We start from the raw sequence: 14,900 nt of genomic DNA on the forward strand, positions 1-14,900 counted from the left end.
AATGCAAAATGGCATAACCCCTATGGAGGGAGATTTAGCACTATCAAAAAAATTACATAAGAATTTACTCTTTGACCCAATAATCTCACATTTAGGAATTTATCCCACATAACCAAAACCCACATAGAAAATGTCAAAAATACACAAAGGTATATGGATGAGGCTGCTCATTTCAGCACTATTTTTAATAGCAGACGACAGGAAATGTCCATCAGGAGGAGACTGGCTAAAAAAACTGTGAAAAAATACACAATGGAACATATATATTTTTTTAGGTGTTAAAAGGAATGAGGACTATCTCTGCATACTATAATGGAATACTCTCCAGAACATACTGCAAAGTAAAAAAAAAGAAAAACAGATGAAGTAGGCTTGGTTCAAATACAAAAATACACACACATGCACACACACACTTATGCTTATACAAAAGCAAGCAATAGAAGAACAAACCAGAAAACTTAAAAAAAAAAAAATGGGGGAGAAAAGGGTTACCTATTATAAGGGGAAGGAAAAAAAAGTTCAGAAGGGAAAAAGATAGAAGTAAAACTTGTTAAAATCGGCTTTGTTTGATAGGTTTGGCTTTGGAAGCATGTAAATATTTTACATAATTATAAAACAGATTAATTTTAAAATAAAACAGCCACCAAAATTTTTAATTAAATGAAACAAATTAATATTAAATGGACACAAACACTCATGCACACACCCCTTATCATCATGCCTGGCATATAATAAATCCTCAATGAACATTAGATACTATTCTTATGAGATGAAGTTTATATAATATCAATAGCACTGGAATCAGACAATAGGAGCCTGCCTCCTCACTTGTTCACTTGCTAGAGAAAGGAAGGAAGGGAACTGGCTAGACTTTATTGAGAATCAGCCATGTGCAACTACTATGGACCAGGATGTTATTCTGGATATTGTGATTAAATAGTTGAATCGATCAAAAATTCCTGCTCTAATGGACTTTATGTTCTTGTTTATTCATCATAACCCCCTGTAATATGTGTGTTATTACGCCTGTCTCACAAATAAAATAACTTGAGGTATAAATTTGTATCACAACAAGTGGCCCACCCGGAGACACCTCTTCTCCATGATCCTGAAACTCTCCATCCATAATCAAAGCTGGTTTTGGAAAGAACTGGCAAGGGGGATCTCACTACAAATGCTCAGTCTAAGAAGCTTCTTTGTCATTTAGATTCTTCTCTCTGTCTGAGATTCTTCTCCTCTACCTAGAGACAGAAGGTGGTAAGAGCACGCTGGCAAAAAGTATCTCACCATAACAAGTGGCCTGGTCTGGGAAATGTTCTTCTTCTCCGCAAGCCAGAAGACTTTTTCCCCCAACCTAGATGCACCAGATAGCCTGGTCCAAGGAAACTTCTATTGTCCCTTATGCAGCACCAGCAGAGAGGCCAGCAGCACCAGATAATGCAAGCAGATCAAGATCAAACCACAAAGGCCCTGAAAATTAAATTGTCATTGGAACTGCATACCACAAAATTAGGCTATGTCTTGTGTGCTGAACATAAACAGAGTGACTGTCTGCTAAGATAAAAGGTTTAAATAGGACCTGAGTTTCCTAACATAATAGACAAAATGTCCAGAATACAAAAAAAAAAAAAAAAAACCATCATAACAAGAACCAGGAAAATCACAACTTGAAAGAAAAAAGTTGATCAATCAACTGATGCCAATAATGAGACAAATCAGACATTGGAATTAATTGAAAATGACTTTAAAGCAGCCATCATAAAAATACTTGAACAAGCAATTACAAATCCTCTTGGAATCAAAAGAAAAAATTAAAAATCTCAGGAAAGAAATAGAAGCTTTAACAAAAAGAAAACAAATGGAAATTATATAAATAAAAAATAAAATAACAGAAATTAAAAAAAAAACTTGCTGGATGGGTTCAAGAGTAGCAAGAAGATTAAAGAGAATACAATCAATAAACTTGAAGATAGAACAACAGAATTTAAGCAACCTGAACAACAGAAAGAAAGTAAAGTGAACAGAGTCTCTGGGACATGTGGAATTATAAGAAAAGGTCACCCAATCATAGCATGGAGTCCTGTGAGAAGATAAGAAAAACAATGTGGGTCTGAAAATATTTTTGAAGATATAATGGCTGAAAACTTCCGAATTTGGAAAAGACCCACAGATCCAAGAGGATGAGCAAACCCCAAACAGAATAAACCTGAGGAAATGCACATCAAGATACATTATAATTAAATTTTTGAGAAGTAAGCACAAAGAAAAAGTCTTGAAAGTAACCAGAAGGAAATGGTATCACCTGTAAGAGAACATCAATTCAAATGATGGCAATTTCTCATTTGAAACCATGGCAGCAAGACAGCACGTTTTTCAAGTGCTGCAAGAAAAGAAATGTAAACAGGAAATTCTATATCCAGGGAAATTATCCTTAATAAAAGAAGGGGAAAGAAAGACATTCTCAGGCAAAGAAAAATTAAAAGATTTTCTTGCTATGGGCCTACCCTTAAAGAATGGCTAAAGGAATTTCTTCAAGCTGAAAGGAAATGATAAAAGAAGAAATCTTGGAGGACCGAGAAGGAAGAAAGAATATTGGAAAGGCAAAAATAGGAGTACACACAATAGGCTATTCTCCTCATGATTTTTTTTTATCATATTCAGTGAACAAATAAAAATTATAACACCATCTGATACTCAAGATGATATTATTTAAAAGTGGAGAAGGTAAAGAAACTTAAATGGAAGGGATGTTTCCATACATTATTCTAGATGGTAAAATACTGATACTAGTAGACTCTGATAAGTCACATGTGTATATTACAATACACAGAACAACCCCTAAGAAAAAATATACGAAGATATATACTCAGAAACATCATAAGTAAATCAAGACAGAATCCTAAAAAATGCTCAAATAACACACAGGAAGGAAAGAAAACATAAAAGGAGGGATAAGAAAGATAGAAAATAAACAAAACAAATAACAAAATGGCAGATATAAGCCCTAACTTTGCAATAATATCCTTAAATATAAATGGCCTAAGTACACCAATTAAAAGGCAGAGATCGGCATAATGGATAAAAGCAAAAACTATCAAATAGCCCTTAATAATCATTTCTTGAATAAATGAACAAGTCATATTTTTAGAAATAATTAAGGAGAAAATTATCTTGCAGAAATTTATTAAGATTACCCCTTCCTAATTAAGAGGCAAAAGAAACACAAAAAAAACATAAAACTTTGATCTTCTTGACTCATGTTCCATGCTAGCACAATATTTCCACAACTTGTCTCTCAGTTTGTCATATGGTAGTGGATTCTGTGTTACTGTGATGCTGGAAGACGTGCCATTTCCATTTTTCAAATACCAGCAGGGTCATCCATGTGGACAGATATCAGTGGAGCTTCCAGACTAAGACAGACTGGAAAGAAGGACCTGGAGATCTACTTCTAAAAAAACTGGCCATTGAAAACCCTATGAATATCAATTGAACATTGTCTGATGTAGTGCCAGAAGACAAGATCCTCAGGTTGGAAAGCACTCAAAATATGACTGAGGAAGAGCTGCCTTCTCAAAATAGTGTTGACCTTAATGATGTGAAAGGAGTAAAGCTTTCCGGACATTCATTTGCTGATGTGGCATGACTCAAAATGGAAAGAAACAGCTTCAAATGTTCATTAATAATCAGAACACGGAATGTATAAAGTAAAAATCTAATAAAAATAGAGCCATCAAAAATCATATGGAACCCGTAAAGATTGATATCCTAGACATTAGTGAGCTGAAATAGACTGGCATTAGCCATTCTGAATAGGGCAATCATATGGTCCGCTATGCCAGGAATGAAAAATTGAAGAGGAATGGCATCACACTCATAGTCAAAAAGAACATTACGAGATCTATCCTGAAGTACAAAGCTGTCAGTGGCAGGATAATATCCATACACCTACAAGGAAGACCAGTTAGTATGACAATTATTCAAAATTACACACTGACCACTAATGCCAAAGATGAAGAAACTGAAGATTTTCATCAACTTTTGTGGTTTGAAATTGATCAAACATGCACTGAAGATGCATTGATAATTACTGGTGACTGGAATGTGAAAGTTGGAAATGAAGAGGGAACAGTAGTTGAAAAATATGGACTTCGTGATAGAAATGATGTTGCAGATCAGATGATAGAATTTTGCAAGACCAGCGACGAATTCATTGCAAATACCTTTTTTTCAACAACATAAACAGTGACTATACTCATTGATCTTCCCAGATGGAATACACAGGAATCAAATTGACTACATCTGTGGAAAGAGAGGATGAAGTAATTCAATATCATCAGTCAGAACAAAGCCAAGGGCTTAGTGAAGACCAGGCCATCAACTACTTATACACAAGTTCAAGTAAAAGTTGAAGAAAATTAAAACAAGTCCATGTGAGCCAAAGTATGACCTTGAGTATAACCCACATGGATGTAGAGACCGTCTCAAGAACCTATCTGATGCGAGAAGTGGAGCCAAGATGGCAGAGTAGTCAGACGCTTCTGGTGGTTCCTCTAACAACAAAGACCGGAACAAACAAGTAAATAGATTATATATGACAATCTAGGAGCCCTGAACATCAAAAGAAAAGGTGAGGAATCAGACTGATTGGCAGGTGGAGGGAGAGACGGTTCAGAAGCAGCAAGGAGTTGCTAGACCTGAACCAACAGAAACTGGCACCCTACAGGCCAGATCTGGTGATGCGAGTGCCATGAGGCAAGCAATGGCATTTGGGATGCATTTTCCACATTGGGAGAGACCAAGTGGCAGAGAGTTCACTCACTCCTCCAGAATCAGCAAAAAGCAGTCTTTTGGCAAAAGATAAGTAGTTATGTCTAATCCACCATGTGGATCAAAAAACAAACCTTTGGAAAAAAATCTCTGTCTTTTAACTGACCCCTCCCTGCTCTGCACCCAGTCCCAAGCCAGCTTCAGTGATAGCTGCAATCCTTGGGCTGGAAATAGGACATGTCATGTGCCCTGAGCCATCCTCCTGACTTTGGAGAAGGAGTAAATTTACAAAGAGGGGGAAAAATAATCTGATGGCTCCCTTAAACTGGGAATTCAGGTCCAAAACAGCTTCTTTGCCAAGGAACCAGCATAAGTTGTCCATGGACTTTGAATGCCTTTCACCCCCCCACCCTGCATAAACCTGTGTGAGCCCATTTCAACAGCATAATGCCTCATTAGCATGGTAAAACAGAGTATATACCTGAAGTCTAACTTCAACTGTTTCAGCTATATGGTAGGGAAACAGGTTAGTGACATTTGACATCACTCTGCCTATTAAGCAGGGCCCTCACCTACCCACATCAGGGGCCTGAGGACTGGTGGCTTCACTCACACCATCTAGCCACCCTCAACAGGGGTCCAAGGATAAGTGGTGGCTACCAGTCCTTACAGTCAACAGCATTTGGTGCCCACAGACTGGCTGCAAAACCCACCCACCTAGGTGCTGTAGGGCACAGGGACATGCTTTCCTCACAGACACACAGGGAGGGTTGTGATCAAGGCAGGCATGGTTGTCAGTCCCCTGACATGATCAGCATGTGACCTATTGCTGCAGCCAGATACCTGTGCCTACACCAATCAACCCTGCTCCTTGAAGACTGTAGGTGAGATCTTTCACCAAACACTTGCTGACTGACTACCTGGAGACCTGAGCTGTATCCATACAAGAAAAGTAAATGGACTTCTGGGCTCATATACCTAGTAACAGCTCTACCCACTTGGTGACTGGACATTAAAGCTACAAAGGCACCACTAATCCAATTAACTCACATGAGGAGCCTATATGAGCATATCAAAACAAAATAAAATATGAAGCTAGGGCACAGTAAGCAAACATAAAATAAATAAATACAATAACTTATTGATGGCTCAGAGAAAAAGGCAATATCAAATCACATAAAGAGGCAGACCACGATGGCTTCAGCAAGCTCCCAAATCAAAGAATCAAGAAATTCTATGGATGAAGAGAACTTCCTGGAACTACTAGAGGCAGAACACAAAAGATTAATATTCAGAACTCTTCAAGAGATCAGGAAGGAGATCAGGCAAAATGCAGAATGAGTCAAGGAACGCAAAGACATAGCATTAGAGGAAATTAAGCAGGTTATAGAAGAGCATAATGACAAATTTAATAGGCTGCAAAAATCCATAGAGAGACAGCAAACAAAAATTCAGATGATTAACAATAAAATTTCAGAATTAAACAACCCAATAGAAAGTCAGATGAGCAGAATTGAGGAAATGGAAGTCAGAATTAGTGAGATTGAACGTAAAGCACTTGATACCAATATGTTTGAAAAAATTCCGATAAAAGAATCAAAACTTGAGGAAACCCTGAGAATTATGTAGGACTCTATCAAGAGAAATAACCTACGAGTAATTGGAGTAAAAGATTGGGGTGGGGGGGAGGGGATAACAGAAAATACAGAGAGAACTGAAGATTTGTTGGCAGAAAATTTCCCTGATATGGTGAAAGATGAGAAGATATCTATCCAAGATGCTCATCAAACCACACACAAGGTAGATCCCAAAAGAAAGCCACCAAGACATATTATAATCAAATTTGCCAAAACCAAGGATAAAGAGAGAATTTTAAAAGTTGCTAGGGATAAATGAAAAGTAACTGACAAAGGAGGCTCAATAAGACTAAGCTTGGGCTACACAGCAGAAACCATGTAGACAAGAAGCAAATAAGATGACATATATAAAGTATTGAAAGAAAAACATTACCAACTGAGAATTATATATCAGGCCAAACTGTCTCTCAAATATGAATGTGAAATTGGGATATTGCCAGATAAACAGAAGTTTAGAAAATGTGCAAAAACCAAACCAAAATTATGTGAAATATTAAAGGGAGTCCTCCGGTTAGAAAATCAATCACATCAGATAATAAGCTACGACTAGAACACAGGACAGAGTGACCAGATATCAACTCAGATAGGGGAATCACAAAATTAAGTCAAAGCTAAAACACTCAAAACAGGGAAACAGAAATGTCATTATGTAGAAGATGACAAGATTAAATAAAAAAAGAGGGACTAAAAATTGTGGTCACAGATCTTTAAGATGGAGAGGAAGACAAGGCAATATAAAGAAATAAAAGTTTGGTTTAAACTTAGATAAATATGGATGAATATTAAGGTAACCACACAAGTGAAACTAACAATCCTACACTTCAAAATAAAAAACAAGAAAAAAAAGACTCACCAAATACAAAAGAAACAACAATGAGAAAGAGGAAAGCACATTGTATAATGAAAAACTACTCAGCACAGAAAATTAAGTGGAAGAAAGAAACTGTCAACAATACACACACACACACAAATACATAAAAATGACAGTAATAAACACATACATATCAAAAATTACACTGAATGTAAATGGACTAAATGCACAAATAAAGAGACAGATAGTAGCAGAATGGTTAAGAAAACAAGATCTGTCTATATGCTACCAACAAGAGACACACCTGAGACTTAAAGATACAAACAGACTAAAACTCAAAGGATTTAAAACAATCTTTTTATGTATATCAAACAAACAACAAAAAAGAGCAGGATTGGCAACATTAATGTCTGACACAATAGACTTTAAGTTAATTCCACCACAAAGGATAAGGAAGGACACTATATAATGATTAAAGAGTCAATATACTAGGAGGACATAACCATAATAAATATCTACGCATGCAACAACAGGGCTTCAAATGCATAAAACAAACTCTAACAGCATCAAAAAGAGAGATAGACAGCTCCACAGTAGTAGTAGGAGACTCAACACACCACTTTCATTGAAGGACACAACATCCAGAAAGAAGCTCACTAAAGACATGGAAGATCTAAATGTCACACTCAACCATTTAACCTCATAGACATACACAGACCACCCCACCAAACAGCAGCCAAGTTTGCTTTCTTTTCCAATGCACATGGAACATTCTCCAGAAAAAAACACATAAAAGGCAATAAAGCAAGCCTTAACAAAATCTAAAATACTGAAATATTACAAAACATCTTTTCTTACCATAAAGCCATATAAGTAGAAATCAATAACAGAAAAAACAAGGAAAAAAATCAAACACATTTAAACTGAACAATAAAAAAAAAATACCTTGCTCAAAAACAACCCGGTTGTAGAAGAAATTAAGGACACAATAAAGAAATTCATAGAATCCAATGAGAATGAAAACACTTCCTACCAGAACCATTGGGAGACAGCAAAAGCAGCGCTCAGAGGTCAGTTTATAGCAATAAATGTATACATTCAAAAAGAAGAAAGGGCCAAAATCAGAGGATTATCCTTACAATGTGAACAAATAGAGACCAACCAAAGAAACCCTCAGGCACCAGAAGAAAGCAAATAAGAGAAATTAGAACAGAATTAAGTGAAGTAGAGAACAGAAAAACAATTGAAAGTGTTAACAAGACCAAAAGCTGGTTCTTTGAAAAGATCAACAAAATTGATAAACCATTGGCCAAACCGATAAAAGAAAAACAGGAGAGGAAGCAAATAACCTGAAAAAGAAATGAAATGGGCAATGTTACAACAGACCCAACTGAATTTTAAAGAATCAATACAGAATACTATGAAAAAATTGTACTCTAACAAATTGGAAAACCTAGAAGAGATGCACAAATTTCTAGACACATACGGCCTACCTAAACTAACAGAAAAAGAGATAGAACAACTAAATAAAGCTACGAAAAAAGAAGAGCTGGAAAACGTAATTAAAAAATCCCCCCCCCAAAAAAAAACCCTGGCCCTGAAAGCTTTGCTGGAGAATTCTAACATTCAGAGAAGAGTTAACACCACTACTATTAAAGGCACTTCAGAGCATAGAAAAGGATGGAACACTACCAAACTCATTCTATGAAGTCAGCATAACTCTGATAACAAAACCACGTAAAGACACCACAAAAAAAGAAAATTACAAGCCAGTATTGATCATGAACTTAGACACACAAATCCTCAAACACATTCTAGCCAATAGAATTCAACAGCATATCAAAAAAATAATTCACCATGACCAAGTGTGATTCCTACCAGGTATGCAGGCGTGGTTTTAACATTAGAAAAACAATCAATGTAATCTATCATATAAATAAAAGAAAATACAAGAAACACATGATCTTATCAGTTGATGCAGGAAAGGCATTTGTCAAAGTCCAACACCCATTCATGATAAAAACCGTCAGCAAAATAAGAATAGAAGAGAAATTCTTCAACATAATAAAGGGCATTTATACAAGCCAACAGGGAACATCATCCTAAATGGAGGGTCTGAATGCATTCACCTTGAGAATGGGAACCAGACAAGGAAGCCCTTTATCACTACCCTTATTCAACATTGTTCTGGAGGTCCTAGCCATAGCAATTAGGCTGGAAAAAGAAATACAGGGTATTCAAATAGGTAAGGAAGAAGTAAAAGTATCTTTATTTGCAGATGATATGATCTTATACACAGAAAACTCCAAAGAATCCATAAGAAAACTACTGGAAATAATATGAGTTCAGCAAAGAATCACAATATAAGATAAACATACAAAAATCAGTTGGATTCCTCTACACCAACAAAGAGAATGTTGAAGAGGAAATCACCAAATCAATACCATATACAATAGCCCCCAAGAAGATAAAATACTTAGGAATAAATCTAACCGAAGACATAAAAGACCTATACAAAGAAAACTGCAAGACACTACTGCAGGAAAACAAAAGAGACCTACTTAAGTGGAAAAACATACCATGCTCATGGATGTGAAAAATTCTATTCTAAGCAAAGTGATCTATAGATACAATGCAATCCAGATCCAAATGCCAGTGGCATTTTTTAGTGAGATGGAGAAAAAAAAATCAACTTCATATAGAAAGGGAGGAGGCCCCAGATATGTAAAACAATACTGAAAAAGAAGAACAAATTTGGAAGCCTCACACTATCTTGTTCACCAAAGTAGTCAAAAGAGCCTGGTACTGGTACAAAAACAGATACATAGACCAGTGGAACAGAATTGAGGATCCAGACATAAATTCATCCACCTATGAGCAGCTGATATTTGACAAAGACCCAAAGTTTGTTAAATGTGGAAAAGACAATCTCCTTAACCAAGAGTGCCAGCATAACTGGATATCCATCTGCAAAAAAATGAAACAAGACCCATGCCTCACACCATGCACAAAAACAAACTCAAAATGGATCAAAGACCGAAATATAAAATCTAAAAGGATAAAGCTCATGGAAGAAAAAATAGGGACAACACTAGGAGCTCAAATACACGGCATAAACAGTACACAAAACATTACTAACAATGCACAAACACTGGAAGAGAAACTAGATCACTGGGAGCTCCTAAAAATCAAACACTTACGCTTACCCAAGGACTTTACCAAAAGAGTAAAAAGACAACCTACAGACTGGGAAAAATTTTGGGGGTATGACAAATCCGAACAGCATCTAATCCCTAAAATCTACAAGATACAGCAAAACCTCAACAACAAAAAGACAAATAACCCAATAGAAAAATGGGCAAAGGATATGAACAGGCACTTTACCAAAGAAGACATTCAGGCAGCTAACAGATACATGAGGAAATACAATCAAAAGCCATTAAAGAGATGCAAAACAAAACTACAATGACATACCATCTCACCACAATGAGGCTGGCATTAATCCAAAAAACACAAATAATAAATGTTGGAGATGTTGTGGAGAGACTGGAACACTATACACTTCTGGTGGGAATGTAAAATGGAACAACCACTTTGGGAATCGATTTGGTGCTACCTTAAAAAGCTATGAATAGAACTACCGTATGATCCAGCCAACCCACTCCTTGGAATATATCCTGGAAAAATAAGAGCCCTCACTCAAATAGATATATGCACACCCATGTTAATTGCAGCATTGTTTACAATAGCAAAAAGTTGAAAACAACCAAGGTGCCCATCAAAGGATGAATGGATAAACAAATTATGGTATATTCACACAATGGAATACTGGGCAAGGATAAAGAACAACGATGAATCCATGAAACAACTCATAGCCTGGAGGAATCTGAAAGGCATTATGCTGAGTGAAATAAATCGGTTGTAAAAGGATAAATATTCTATGAGACCACTATTATAAGAACTCAAGAAAAGGTTTAAACACAGAAGAAAACATTCTTTGATAGTTACGAGTGTGGAGAGGGAGCGAGAGTGGTATTCGTTAATTAGACAGTGGAGAAGAATTTTTTTAAGTGAAAGGAAGGACAACACACAATACAGGGGAAGTCAGCACAACTGGACTAAGCCAAAAAGCTAAGAAGTTTCGTGAATACAACCAAACACTTCAAGAGACAGAGTAGCAAGGGCAGGGGTCTGGAAACAATGTTTTCAGGGGATAGCTAGGTCAATTAGCATAACAAAGTGTATTAAGAAACTTTCTGCGTCCCACTTTGGTGAGTGGCATTTGGGATCTTAAAAGCAAGCAAGCGGCCATCTAAATGCATCAATTGGTCTCAACCTACCTGGAGCAAAGGAGAATGAAGAACAACAAAGATACAAGGAAGATATGGGCCCAACAGACAGAAAGGGCCACATAAACCATAGACTCCATCAGGCTGAGACCATGGTGCCCGCCTGCCACCAATAACTGCCCTGACACAACAGAGAACCCCTGATGGAGCAGGAGAAAAGATGGACTCAGAACTCAATTTCTAGCAATAAGACCAGACTGAATGGCCTGACTGTGACTGGAGGGACGCCAGAAGTCATGACTCTAGGACTCCCTTTTAGCCCAAAACTAAAACCATTCCCGAAGCCAACTCTTCAAAGATTAGACCGGACAATAAGACATAATATGATACCGGAGAGGATTGTGCTTCTTAGCTCTAGTAGACACATGAGACTACATGGGCAGCTCCTGTCTGGTGGTGAGATGAGAAGGGAGAGGAGGACAGGAGCTCACTGAATGGACATGGGAAATGCAGGGTGGAGAGAAGGAGTGTGCTGTCACATTTTAGGGAGAGCAACTAGGGTCACATAACAATGTGTGATTAAGGTTTTGCATGAGAAACTGACTTGAATTGTAAACTTTCACTTAAAGCACAATTAAAAAAAAAGAATAGATCTGATTAACAATAAAGATTGAAGGCCAAAATAGTTGTGGGATGACATCAAGAACATTATACACGAAAAAAGCAAAAGGTCATTGAAAAGACAGGAAAGAAAGAAAAGACCAAAATATATGTCAGAAGAAACTCTGAAACTTGCTCTTGAACATAGAGTAACTAAAGCTAAAGGAATAAATGATGCAATAAAACATCTGAACAGAAGATTTCAAGGGGCGGCTCAAGAAGAAAAAGTAAAGTATTAAAATGAAATGTGCAAGGCCTGGAGTTAGAAAACCAAAAGGGAAGAACATGCTAGGCAGTTCTTAAGCTGAAAGAAACGAAGAAAAAATTAAAACTTCAAGTTGCAATATTGAAGGATTCAGTGAGCAAAATCATGCTTGGTGAAGAAGAGGGTCAGCGAAAAAGAGGAAGACACTCAGCATGATGGACTGACACAGTGGCTGCAGCAATGGGCTTAAGCATAACAACGATTGTGAGGATGGCATAGAACCAAGCAGTGTTTTGTTCTGTACATAGGGCTGCCATGAGTCAGAATTGAATTGATGGCACCTAACGACAACAACAACATGAGCAAGATATTGAACAATATAGGAAACATCAAAAAAAAAAAAAAAAAAGGAAGGAATACACAGAATCACTGTACCAAAGAGATGTTCAACCATTTCAGGATGGAGCAAATGATAAAGAACTTATGGTACTGAAGGAGTAAGTCCAAGCTGCACTGAATGCATTGTCAAAAAACAAGGCTCCAAGAATTGACAGAATACCAGTTAAGATGTTTCAACAAAAGGATGCAACACTGGAAGCACTTACTTGTCTACAACAAGAAATGTGGAAGACAACTACCTGACCAACTGACAGGAAGAGATCCATATTTGTGCCCATTTCAAAGAAAGGTAATCCAAAGAATACGGAAATTATCAGACAATATCATTAGTATCACATGCAAGTAAACTTTGGCTGAAGAAAGATCAAAAATGGTTGCACCAGTATATCTACAGGGAACTGCCAGGAATTCAAGCCATATTCAGAAGAGAACGTGCAACGAGGGATATCATTGCTGATGTTAGATGGATCTTACCTGGAAGCAGAGAATACCAGAAAGATGTTTACCTGTGCTTTATTGTCTCTGCAAAGTCATTCGACTGTGTGGGTCGTACCAAATTATGGATAACATTGTGAACAATGGGAATTCCAAAAGACTTAATTGTTCTCATGGGGAACCTGTACATAGACCAAGAGGCATTTGCTCAAATAGAATGAGGGAATATACTACAAAAGGAAATTGTGTGACAGGGTTGTATCCTTTCACTATACTTATTCAATGTGTATGCTGAGCAAATAATCTGAGAAGCTGGACTATATGAAGAAGAATACCGCCTTAGGATTGGAAGAAGATGCATTAATAACCTCCAATATGCAGATGACACAACCTTGCTTGCTGAACGCGAAGAAGACGTGAAGCACTTACTGATGAAGATAAAAGACCAAAGCCTTCAATATGGGTTATACCTCAACATAAAGAAAACAATAATCCTCACAATTGGATCAATAAGCAATATCAAGATAAATGGAGAAAATATCAAAGTCATCAAAAATTTCATTCTACTTGGATCCACAAACAACACACATGGAAGCAGCAGTCAAGAAATCAAGCAGTGCATTGCATTGGGCAAATCTGCTGCAAAAGACCTCTTTAAAGTGTTAAAAAGCAAAGATGTCACCTTGGGGACTAAGGTTCACCCTACCTAAGCCATGGTATTTTCAATCACCTCATATGCATGCTAAAGCTGGACAATGAATAAAGAAGACCAAAGAAGAATTGATGCATTTGAATTACGGTATTGGCAAAAAATCTTGAATATACCATGGACTGCAGAAGAACAAACAAATCTATTTTGGAAGAATTACAACCAGAATGCTCCCTAGAAGTGAGGATAGCAAAAGTTCAAATCACATACTTTGGACATGTTATCAGGAGGGACCAGTCCCTGGAAAAGGCCATCATGTTTGGTAAAGTAGAGGGTCAGCAACAAAGGGAAAGACCGTCAACAAGATGGACTGACACAGTGGCTGCAACAATGGGCTCAAACATAGGAACAATTGTGAGGATGGCACAGGACCGTGCAGTGTTTAATTCCATGCTACATGAGGTTACTATGAGCAGAACCAGCTCGACAGCACCCAAGAACAATATTTTGATACAAAATTTTGAAGCTACCAACACCGTAAGAATAAAGTTCTTATTTACATATGTAATAATTAATATTTATTCTAAATAAAATATTAATTTATAAAACCCAAAAGGATATTTAACTCAAGACTACAATCTGAATGGCTTATCCTGGGAATAGAAAATATCAAAACAAAAAAAAAATTTAGAAAGCCATAGGTAATGATTAATTGAAACAAAGTTCAAAAACTTCCTGATTAGAAAATATCTTATATATTATAGATTTTTTTTTTTACACGCTGTATTCTATGTCTGTCTACTCAGGGATCTTAGACGAATAGAGAATGAACAATAAGGAATGAATGAATAGAAAAAGAAGAATAGGCTGAAATACTTCACCTAATTGCAAAGACAAACGGACAAATCAACTGAAATTTTTTTCTGTATATAAAATAGAAAATAAAAAGGACAATGAAGTACTCATAAATTAATAATTTAATGCTACAAAGGAAGGCATAAAATGAAGAAACAATGGAAATATATATTATTATTCATTTGTGATT

This window comes from Loxodonta africana, chromosome X, assembly GCF_030014295.1.
Source record: "Loxodonta africana isolate mLoxAfr1 chromosome X, mLoxAfr1.hap2, whole genome shotgun sequence".
Taxonomy (NCBI): domain Eukaryota; kingdom Metazoa; phylum Chordata; class Mammalia; order Proboscidea; family Elephantidae; genus Loxodonta; species Loxodonta africana.